At 38.7% G+C, this 11,415-nt stretch overlaps 1 non-coding gene across 1 annotated transcript; it reads left to right on the top strand.

Annotated features, from left to right (window-relative positions):
* Positions 1 to 6,053: 6,053 nt before the first annotated feature.
* Positions 6,054 to 6,161, top strand: LOC148555007 (small nucleolar RNA R71). Its single transcript, XR_015887169.1, has one exon. It is a non-coding gene; the product is annotated as a small nucleolar RNA R71 (small nucleolar RNA).
* Positions 6,162 to 11,415: the final 5,254 nt, after the last annotated feature.

Below are 11,415 nucleotides of genomic sequence, written 5' to 3'. Positions count from 1 at the left end.
TTTCAGATAAGCGTATGAAGATGCTTTGTTCCTCCTGAACCTCTGCTTTCCTATTGCCTTCTTCCAATCATTCATACTCCTTTCCATGGCAAGCCTTATGTTGGGCATCACCGTTGTCAATGGCTACTTCTCGTCCTCTCAGTGAAAACGTTCCAAATGCGCTGTTACCGCACGGCTAATCATCTGTCGGTTCTCGATCATGTCGGAATAGGATCCATTGATCCTTTTGCGTCTGTCACACGCCCAACAATCGCGAGTTTGAAGCTCTTTACAGTCATCCTTTCCCAGATCCTACTCGGAATGCCACAGACAAGGTTTAGACTTTCTGGATCTCAAGAATGACCGCCAATAATTCTAGCCTATACCACGAAGGTTCCAATCTTAGATTAGAAAACCAAGAGATATGCATTCAAGCTTGTTCATGTAGAACGGAAGTGGTTGTCAGTCACGCATTCATAGGTGAGAATGGTGATGAGTGTCACATAATCATCACATTCATCATGTTCTTGGGTGCGAATGAACATCTTAGAGAAGAAATAGACTTGAGTTGAATAGAAAAACAATAGTACTTTGTATTAATTCATGAAGAACAGCAGAGCTCCACACCTTAATCTATGGTGTGTAGAAACTCCACCGTTGAAAATACAAAAGTGATAATGGTGTAAGCATGGCCGAATGGCCAGCCTCCAAGGTCTAGGGACTAAACGTCCAAAGATGAAAATACAATAGTATAAAGTCCTATTTATAGAGAACTAGTAGCCTAGGGTTTATAGAAATCAGTAATTAATGCAGAAATCTTCTTCCGGGCCCACTTGGTGTGTGCTTGGGCTGAGCATTGAAGCTTCCATGTGTAGAGACTTTTCTTGGAGTTAAACGCCAGCTTTTGTGCCAGTTTGGGCGTTTAACTCCAGCTTTTGTGCCAGTTCTGGCGTTAAACGCCAGAATTCTTGAGCTGACTTGGAACGCCTATTTGGGCCATCAAATCTTGGGCAAAGTATGGACTATTATATATTGTTGGAAAGACCAGGATGTCTACTTTCTAGCTAAATTGAGAGCGTGCCAATTAGGCTTCTGTAGCTCCAGAAAATCCACTTTGAGTGCAGGGAGGTCAGAATCCAACAGCTTCTGCAGTCCTTTTTCAGCCTCTGAATCAGATTTTTGCTCAGGTCCCTCAATTTCAGCCAGAAAATACCTGAAATCACAGAAAAATACACAAACTCATATTAAAGTCCAGAAGAGTGATTTTTATTTAAAAACTAATAAAAACATAATAAAAACTAACTAAAATATACTAAAAACATACTAAAAACAATGCCAAAAAGCGTATAAATTATCCGCTCATCACAACACCAAACTTAAATTGTTGCTTGTCCCCAAGCAACTGAAGATCATATAGGATAAAAAGAAGAGAATATACAATGAATTCCAAAAACAACTATGAAGATCAATATTAATTAGATGAGCGGGGCTTTTAGCTTTTTGCCTCTGAACAGTTTTGGCATCTCACTTTATCCTTTGAAGTCCAGAATGATTGGCTTCTATAGGAACTCAGAATCCAGATAGTGTTATTGATTCTCCTAGTTAAGTATGTTGATTCTTGAACACAGCTACTTTATGAGTCTTGGCCGTGACCCTAAGTATTTTGTTTTCCAGTATTACCACCGGATACATAAATGCCACAGACACATAATTGGGTGAACCTTTTCAGATTGTGACTCAGCTTTGCTAGAGTCCCCAACTAGAGGTGTCCAGAGCTCTTAAGCACACTCTTTTTGCTTTTGGACCACGACTTTAACCGCTCAGTCTCAAGTTTTCACTTGACACCTTCACGCCACAAGCACATGGTTAGGGACAGCTTGGTTTAGCCGCTTAGGCCAGAATTTTATTCCTGTGGGCCCTCCTATCCACTGATGCTCAAAGCCTTGGATCATTTTTATCACCCTTGCCTTTTGGTTTAAAGGGGTATTGGCTTTTTCTACTTGCTTTTCTTTTTTTTTCTTTTCTTTTTTCTTTTTTTTTCGCATATATCCTTTTTCTGCAAGCTTTTTACTGCTTTTTCTTTCTTCAAGAATCAATTTTATGATTTTTCAGATTATCAAATAACATTTCTCCTTTTCCCATCATTCTTTCAAGAGCCAACAATTTTAACATTCATGAACAATCAAATTCAAAAATATGCACTGTTCAAGCACTCATTCAGAAAAATAATAGTATTGCCACCACATCAAAATAATTAAACTGTTATAAAATTTGAAATTCATGCACTTCTTTTTCTTTTTCAATTAAAAACATTTTTCATTTAAGAAAGGTGATGGATTCATTTTCATGGCTTTAAGGCATAGACACTAAGACACTAATGATCATGTAATAAAGACACAAACATAAATAAACATAAAGCACAATTTTCTAAAAACAGAAAATAAAGAACAAGGAAATTAAAGAACAGGTCCACCTTAGTGATGGCGGCTTGTTCTTTCTCTTGAAGATCTTATGGAGTGCTTGAGCTCCTCAATGTCTCTCCCTTGCCTTTGTTGTTCCTCTCTCATGGTTCTTTGGTCTTCCCTAATTTCATGGAGGAGGATGGAATGCTCTTGGTGCTCCTCCCTTAGTTGTCCCATGTTGGAACTTAAATCTCCTAGGGAGGTGTTGATTTGCTCCCAATAGTTTTGTGGAGGAAAATGCATCCCTTGAGGCATCTCAGGGATTTCATGATGAGGAGTTTCCTCATGCTCTTGTCCATGAGTGGGATCTCTTGTTTGCTCCATCCTTTTCTTAGTGATGGGCTTGTTTGCAGAGGTGACAAATGAGATGAGGGAAGGCTAACCTTGCTACAGTAGAGGACTTGTCTGCCACATTGTAGAGTTCTTGGGATATAACCTCATGAACTTCTACTTCCTCTCTAATCATGATGCTATGAATCATGATAGCCCGGTCTATAGTAACTTTAGACCGGTTGCTAGTAGGAATGACTGAGCGTTGGATGAACTCCAACCATCCCCTAGTCACGGGTTTGAGGTCATGCCTTCTTAGTTGAACCGGCTTCCCTCTTGAATCTCTCTTCCATTGAGCGCCCTCTTCACAGATGTCCATGAGGACTTGGTCCAACCTTTGATCAAAGTTGACCCTTCTAGTGTATGGGTGTGCATCTCCTTACATCACAGGCAGATTGAATGCCAACCTTACATTTTCTGGACTAAAATCTAAGTATTTCCCCCGGACCATTGTAAGCCAATTCTTGGGGTCTGGGTTCACACTTTGATCATGGTTCTTGGTGATCCATGCATTGGCATAAAACTCTTGAACCATTAAGATTCTGACTTATTGAATGGGGTTAGTGAGAACTTCCCAACCTCTTCTTCGGATCTCATGTCGGATCTCCGGATATTCGCCCTTTTTGAGCTTAAAAGGGACCTCGGGGATCACCTTCTTCTTGGCCACAACTTCATAGAAGTGGTCTTGATGCACCCTTGAGAGGAGTCTCTCCATCTCCCAAGACTCGGAGGTGGAAGCTTTTGCCTTCCTTTTCCTCTTTCTAGAGGTTTCTCCGGCCTTTGGTGCCATTAATAGTTATGGAAAAACAAAAAGTTTTAGCTTTTACCACACCAAACTTAGAAGGTTTGCTCGTCCTCGAGCAAAAGAAGAAAGAAGAGAGTAGAAGAAGAAGAAATACAGGAGATGGAAGGAGCTTTGTATTTCGGCCAAGGGGGATGGGTAGTGTGTATGTTATGTGAAAATGAAGGAGTGAAGATGGGTTTATATAGGAGTGGAGAGGGGGTATGGTTCGGCCATTAGGGGTGGGTTTGGGTGGGAAAGTGGTTTGAATTTGAATGGTGAGGTAGGTGGGGTTTTATGAAGGATGGATGTGAGTGGTGAAGAGAATGGTGGGATTTGATAGGTGAGGGGTTTTTTTGGGGAAGAGGTATTGAGGTGATTGGTGAATGGGTGAAGAAGAGAGAGAGAGGTGGGGTAGGTGGGGATCCTGTGGGGTCCACAGATCCTGAGGTGTCAAGGATTTCTCATCCCTACACCATGTGGCATGTAAAACGCCCCTTGCTGCCAATCCTGGCGTTAAACGCCAGTCTGGTGCCCATTTCTAGCGTTAAACGTCCAAAATGGTGCCAGACTGGGCGTTTAACGCCCATTCTGCTACCCTTACTGGCGTTTAAATGCCAGTAAGTTTCTCCTCCAGGGTGTTCTATTTTTCATTCTGTTTTTCCTTCTGTTTTTGCTTTTTCAATTATTTTTGTGACTTCATATGATCATCAACCTATAGAAAATATAAAATAACAAAAGAAAATAGAAATTTAACATAGATAATTAAAAATTGGGTTGCCTCCCAACAAGCGTTTCTTTAATGTCAATAGCTTGACAGTGGCTCTCATGGAGCCTCACAGATGTTCAGAGCAATGTTGGAACCTCCCAACACCAAACTTAGAGTTTGAATGTGGGGGTTCAACACCAAACTTAGAGTTTGACTGTGGGGACTCTATTTGACTCTGTATTGAGAGAAGCTCTTCGTGCTTCCTCTCCATGGTGACAGAGGGACATCCTTGAGCTTTAAACACAAGGGAGTCTCCATTCACTTGAATGATCAATTCTCCTCTGTCAACATCAATCACAGCTTTTGCTGTGGCTAGGAAGGGTCTGCCAAGGATGATGAATTCATCCATACACTTCCTAGTCTCTAGGATTATGAAGTCAGCAGGGATGTAGTGGCCTTCAACCTTGACCAAGACATCCTCTACAAGTCCATAAGCCTGTTTCTTTGAATTGTCTGCCATCTCCAGTGAGATTCTTGCAGCTTGTACCTCAATGATCCCTAGCTTCTCCATTACAGAGAGAGGCATAAGGTTTATACATGATCCCAGGTCACACAGAGCCTTTTCAAAGGTCATGGTGCCTATGTTACAAGGGATTAAGAATTTCCCAGGGTCTTGTCTCTTCAGAGGTAATCTCTGCCTATTCAAGTTATCTAGTTCTTTGATGAGCAAGGGGGGTTCTTCCTCCCAAGTCTCATTACCAAATAACTTGGCATTTAGCTTCATGATTGCTCAAAGATATTTAGCAACTTGCTCTTCAGTAATATCTTCATCCTCTTCAGAAGAAGAATACTCATCAGAGCTTATGAATGGCAAAAGTAAATTCAATAGAATCTCTATGGTCTCAGTGTGAGCCTCAGATTTCCATGGTTCCTCATTAGGGAACTCCATGGAGGTTAATGGATGTCCATTGAGGTCTTCCTCAGTGGAGATCAATGCCTCTTCCTCCTCTCCAGGTTTGGCCATGGGAGACGTGTTTATGGCCTTGCACTCTCTCTTTGGATTCTCTTCTGTATTGCTTGGGAGAGTACTAGGAAGGAGTTCAGTAATTTTCTTACTCAGCTGTCCCACTTGTGCCTCTAAATTTCTAATGGAGGACCTTGTTTCAGTCATGAAACTTTGAGTGGTTTTGATTATATCAGAGACAATGGTTGCTAAGTCAGAGTGGCTTTGCTTAGAATTCTCTGTCTGTTGCTGAGAAGATGATGCAAAAGGCTTGCTATTGCTAAACCTGTTTCTTCCACCATTATTGTTGTTGAAACCTTGTTGAGGTCTCTGTTGATCCTTCCATGAGAGATTTGGATGATTTCTCTATGAAGGATTATAGGTGTTTCCATAGGGTTCTCCCATGTAATTCACCTCTTCCATTGCTGGGTTCTCAGGATCATAAGCTTCTTCTTCAGAGGAAGCTTCCTTAGTACTGCCTGGTGCTGCTTGCATTCCAGACAGACTCTGAGAAATCATATTGACTTGTTGGGTCAATATTTTGTTCTGAGCTAATATGGCATTCAGAGTATCAATCTCAAGAACTCCTTTCTTCTGAGCTATCCCATTATTCACAGGATTCCTTTCAGAAGTGTACATCAATTGGTTATTTGCAACCATTTCAATGAGTTCCTGAGCTTCTGCAGGCATCTTCTTCAGATGAAGAGATCCTCCAGCAGAGCTATCCAATGACATCTTGGATAGTTCAGACAGACCATCATAGAAAATACCTATGATGCTCCATTCAGAAAGCATGTCAGAAGGACATCTTCTGATCAATTGCTTGTATCTTTCCCAAGCTTCATAGAGGGATTCACCTTCCTTCTGTCTGAAGGTTTGGACTTCCACTCTAAGCTTGCTCAATTTTTGAGGTGGAAAGCACTTTGCCAAGAAGGCATTGACTAGCTTTTCCCAAGAGTTCAGGCTTTCTTTAGGTTGTGAATCCAACCATGTCCTAGCTCTGTCTCTTACAGCAAAAGGAAAAAGCATAAGTCTGTAGACTTCAGGGTCAACCCCATTGGTCTTGACAGTGTCACAGATTTGCAAGAATTTAGCTAAGAATTGATGAGGATCTTCCAATGGAAGTCCATGAAACTTGCAATTCTGTTGCATTAGAGAAACTAATTGAGGCTTAAGCTCAAAGTTGTTTGCTCCAATGGTAGGGATTGAGATGCTTTTCCCATAGAAGTTGGGAGTAGGTGCAGTAAAGTCACCAAGCACCTTCCTTGCATTGTTGGCATTGTTGTTTTCGGCTGCCATTGTTTCTTCTTCCTTGAAGAGCTCTGTTAGGCCCTCTAAAGAGAATTGTTCTTTAGCTTCTCTTAGCTTTCTCTTCAAGGTCCTTTCAGGTTCAGGATCAGCTTGAACAAGTATGCCTTTATCTTTGTTCCTGCTCATATGAAAGAGAAGAGAACAAGAAAGTAGAAAATTCTCTATGTCTCAGTATAGAGATTCCTTGAGGTATCAGAGGAAAAGAAGAATAGAAGGAGGAGGTAGATAGAAGAGAATTCGAACATATAAAGAAGGAGGGAGTTCGAATTGCACCTTGAGGAAGAGTGTTAGTCCTTTAAATAGAAGGGTGTGAGAAGAGGGGAAGAATTTTTGAAAATAAATTAAAAAGATTTTGAAATAATTAAAAAAAAAATTGAAAATTTGATTGATGATTTTCGAAAACTAAGATTGGGAAAGAAATAAAGTGATTTTTTGAAAAAGATTTTGAAATTAGAAATTAAAAAGATATGATTGAAAATTAATTTTGAAAAAGATGTGATTGAAAAGATATGATTGAGAAGATATGATTGAAGATCAAATTAAAAAGAGAAAGTTTCAAAATTAAAGTTGATTACTTGACTAACAAGAATTTAGAAGATATGATTCTTAAAATTTAAAATTTGATCCTTTCTTAATAGGCAAGTAACAACTTGAAAATTTTGAAGTAAATCATTAATTTTAGCAAGGATTTTCGAAAATAGTAATAAAAAAATGGAAAGAAATTGATTTTGAAGAGATATGATTGAAAAGATATGATTTGAAAAAGATTTGATTTTGAAAAATTATGAAGATTTGAAAAAAATTTGAATTAAAAATAAAATCTTCCCTCTTGTGTCATCATGGTATTAAACGCCCAGAATGGTATCCATTCTGGCGTTTAACGCCCAAAATGCTACCTTTTTGGGCGTTAAACGCCCAGCCAGGTATCCTGGCTGGCGTTTAAACGCCAGTTTTCCTTCTTCACTGGGCTTTTTGATCGCCCAGCTTTTTCTGTTTGATTCCTCTGCTGAATGTTCTGAATCTTCAATTCTCTGTATTATTGACTTGAAAAGACACAGTTTTGAAAATATTTTTGAATTTTTAATGATGAGAAACAAAAAAAATTGCAACTAAGATAAAATAAACAATGCATGCAAGACACCAAACTTAAAAATTTTCATATAAGAGACACTAACAAATTGAGAATGCATATGAGAAACAACAAAACACACAAAACAAGAGAATTTAAAGATCAAAGCAATGAAATCATCAAGAACAACTTGAAGATCAATGGAGAACAATATGTATAAATTAGAAAAATTCAAGAAGAAGAAAGTCATGCAATTGACACCAAACTTAAAAATTGATACTAGATTCAAACAATAAACATAAAATATTTTTTATTTTTATGGTTTTATAAATTTTTTTGTGATTTTTCAAAAATTATATGGAAAAGAAAATAAAGGGATTCAAAACTTTTAATAAGAATTCTAGGAATCATGCAATGTTAGTCTAAAGCTTCAGTCTAAACAGATTAGACATGGTTGGCCAAGCTTCAGCAGGACATTACATTCAGCAGCTAAATTGATGAGAATCAATCAGCTTTTGTGATGATAAGAACATCACCTTGAAACTCTAGAATTCATTCTTAAAAATTCTGAAAAATAAAAAGAAAAGTACCTAATCTAAGCAACAAGATGAACCGTCAGTTGTCTAAACTCGAACAATCCCCGGCAACGGCGCCAAAAACTTGGTGCACGAAATTGTGATCATCAACAATGGCGCCAAAGACTTGGAGCTCTCAAACGTGAATCACACTTTGTCACAATTCCGCACAACTAACCAGCAAGTGCACTGGGTCCTCCAAGTAATAAACCTTACGTGAGTAAGGGTCGATCCCACGGAGACTGTCGGCTTGAAGCAAGATATGGTCACCTTGTAAATCTCAGTCAGGCTAATTCAGATGGTGATGGAGAATTGATAATTAAAAGATAAATAAAACATAAAATAAAGATAGAGATACTTATGTAATTCTTTGGTTGGAATTTCAGATAAGCGTATGAAGATGCTTTGTTCCTCCTGAACCTCTGCTTTCCTATTGCCTTCTTCCAATCATTCATACTCCTTTCCATGGCAAGCTTTATGTTGGGCATCACCGTTGTCAATGGCTACTTCTCGTCCTCTTAGTGAAAACGTTCCAAATGCACTGTCACTGCACGGCTAATCATCTGTCGGTTCTCGATCATGTCGGAATAGGATCCATTGATCCTTTTGCGTCTGTCACACGCCCAACAATCGCGAGTTTGAAGCTCGTCACAGTCATCCCTTCCCAGATCCTACTCGGAATACCACAGACAAGGTTTAGACTTTTCGGATCTCAAGAATGACCGCCAATAATTCTAGCCTATACCACGAAGGTTCCAATCTTAGATTAGAAACCCAAGAGATATGCATTCAAGCTTGTTCATGTAGAACGGAAGTGGTTGTCAGTCACGCATTCATAGGTGAGAATGGTGATGAGTGTCACATAATCATCACATTCATCATGTTCTTGGGTGCGAATGAACATCTTAGAGAAGAAATAGACTTGAGATGAATAGAAAAACAATAGTACTTTGTATTAATTCATGAAGAACAGCAGAGCTCCACACATTAATCTATGGTGTGTAGAAACTCCACCGTTGAAAATATAAAAGTGATAATGGTGTAAGCATGGCCGAATGGCCAGCCTCCAAGGTCTACGGACTAAACGTCCAAAGATGAAAATACAATAGTATAAGGTCCTATTTATAGAGAACTAGTAGCCTAGGGTTTACAGAAATCAGTAATTAATGCAGAAATATTCTTCCGGGCCCACTTGGTGTGTGCTTGGGCTGAACATTGAAGCTTTCATGTGTAGAGACTTTTCTCGGAGTTAAACGCCAGCTTTTGTGCCAGTTTGGGCGTTTAACTCCAGCTTTTGTGCCAGTTCCGGCGTTAAACGCCAGAATTCTTGAGCTGACTTGGAACGCCTATTTGGGCCATCAAATCTTGGGCAAAGTATAGACTATTATATATTGCTGGAAAGCTCAGGATGTCTACTTTCCAACACAATTGAGAGCGCGCCAATTGGGCTTCTGTAGCTCCAGAAAATCCACTTTGAGTGAAGGAAGGTCAGAATCCAACAGCATCTGCAGTCCTTTTTCAGCCTCTGAATCAGATTTTTGCTCAGGTCCCTCAATTTCAGCCAGAAAATACCTGAAATCACAGAAAAACACACAAACTCATAGTAAAGTCTAGAAGTGTGATTTTTATTTAAAAACTAATAAAAACATAATAAAAACTAACTAAAATATACTAAAACCATACTAAAAACAATGCCAAAAAGCGTATAAATTATCCGCTCATCACTAAATCAGACTCAAATCAAAATGAATTAAGTAAAGTTTATCAAATGAAACTCAACCGGGATAAAAGCGAGAAATCCCCTTTTTTTCCAGAATTTTGAAAAATACCCCAAATACATAATCAATTGAAGATGTGCATTGGAACTATAGTAAAATTACTAGAAAGTCCATTTACTTTTAAAGCAAGTGCAATTCCGTAAACCAGTAAAAGTACAGGCGAGATATTAAAAATAAGTAGTCGTTAAATTGTGTAAGAAATCTTTAAAGTTTCACATATAGATAAGTATACATCTATTCAACAGCAATTTTTATAAAAATCTCAAAATTGGCTGTGATCACTGTCAAATAAAAGGAAAACTTAATCAACAAGTTCTCTAAGAATGAACTCGGAACCCGAAGTTAAAAGTCACAGCACATTAAGATAAGTTCAAGGCTATATCAAAGAATACTTGAATCAAGAAGAACTCAAACAGAGGAAGATAGATGCAACAAGGATCTTAAACCAGCATATGCACTTAAGGTCAAACAAGGATGTATATCGATAGAGGAATAGAGTTGAAAAATCAAACTACTTTTCAAAAGGACTAACAAACAAGAACTTCAAGTTAGGATATAAAAGAACAGGTCGACTCGAACAAAATTCAAGACACACAACTGAATAGCCTCGAGAAAAGTTTCTAACGTTCCCAAAACCCGCGATTCGCTTTACTCAAAACTCGTATATCATCTATGATAACCCATCAGTGCTTTCATATACATAATTCACTAGTATTAAGCCGGCCAAACTTAATACCAAGAATTATGCAATGCAAGACTAACATCGTTAATCAATAGATCGTCATGTGCATAAAGCTCTAATTCTTGTCATTCGACAAGACCTAATACATGACAAACGCTCAGAGTATGCAACTGAAGCATAGTCGGTCCATTCCACAGGCTCTTCAAGAAGGACTGCTCTGATACCATAATGTAACACCCTAACTACCAAAGCTCACGCTTCCGGCAGTGCAACTCTGATAGCTCGGACATTACGACGACACTGCTACTATTTAATACTAAAATATGAGCCTGTTTGAAACTTTAGACCGCAATACCGCTCCAAAAATACTTTCATCCGATAACATACATCCATAGATACCATACAACTTACAAAACTCATAAAGAGTACATCCATATATATATATATATTATAAGCATTACCCAATACAATTCCTATCCCTCTTACAGAATGTATCAAGATAAAGGCGAGGGAACAAAAATATACTAAAGCAATACAGAGCATCTCAACAACAACTAAATGAACTCTTCATAACTTCTGCGCCATATCCTGAAAGGGTAAAATGTAGGGGGGTGAGAACATCATCCTCGAAAGGGTTCTCAGTAGAGGGTTTTTGGGAATTACTGTAATAGGATACGTGAAGATAAACCGTACAAGTGACTAATAACCGTCTTATGCCTCTTTTCAAAAACAATGG

Source organism: Arachis ipaensis, chromosome B6, assembly GCF_059453495.1.
Source record: "Arachis ipaensis isolate K30076 ecotype BB chromosome B6, ASM5945349v1, whole genome shotgun sequence".
Lineage (NCBI taxonomy): Eukaryota > Viridiplantae > Streptophyta > Magnoliopsida > Fabales > Fabaceae > Arachis > Arachis ipaensis.
This window is presented reverse-complemented; position numbering and strand designations above follow the sequence as displayed.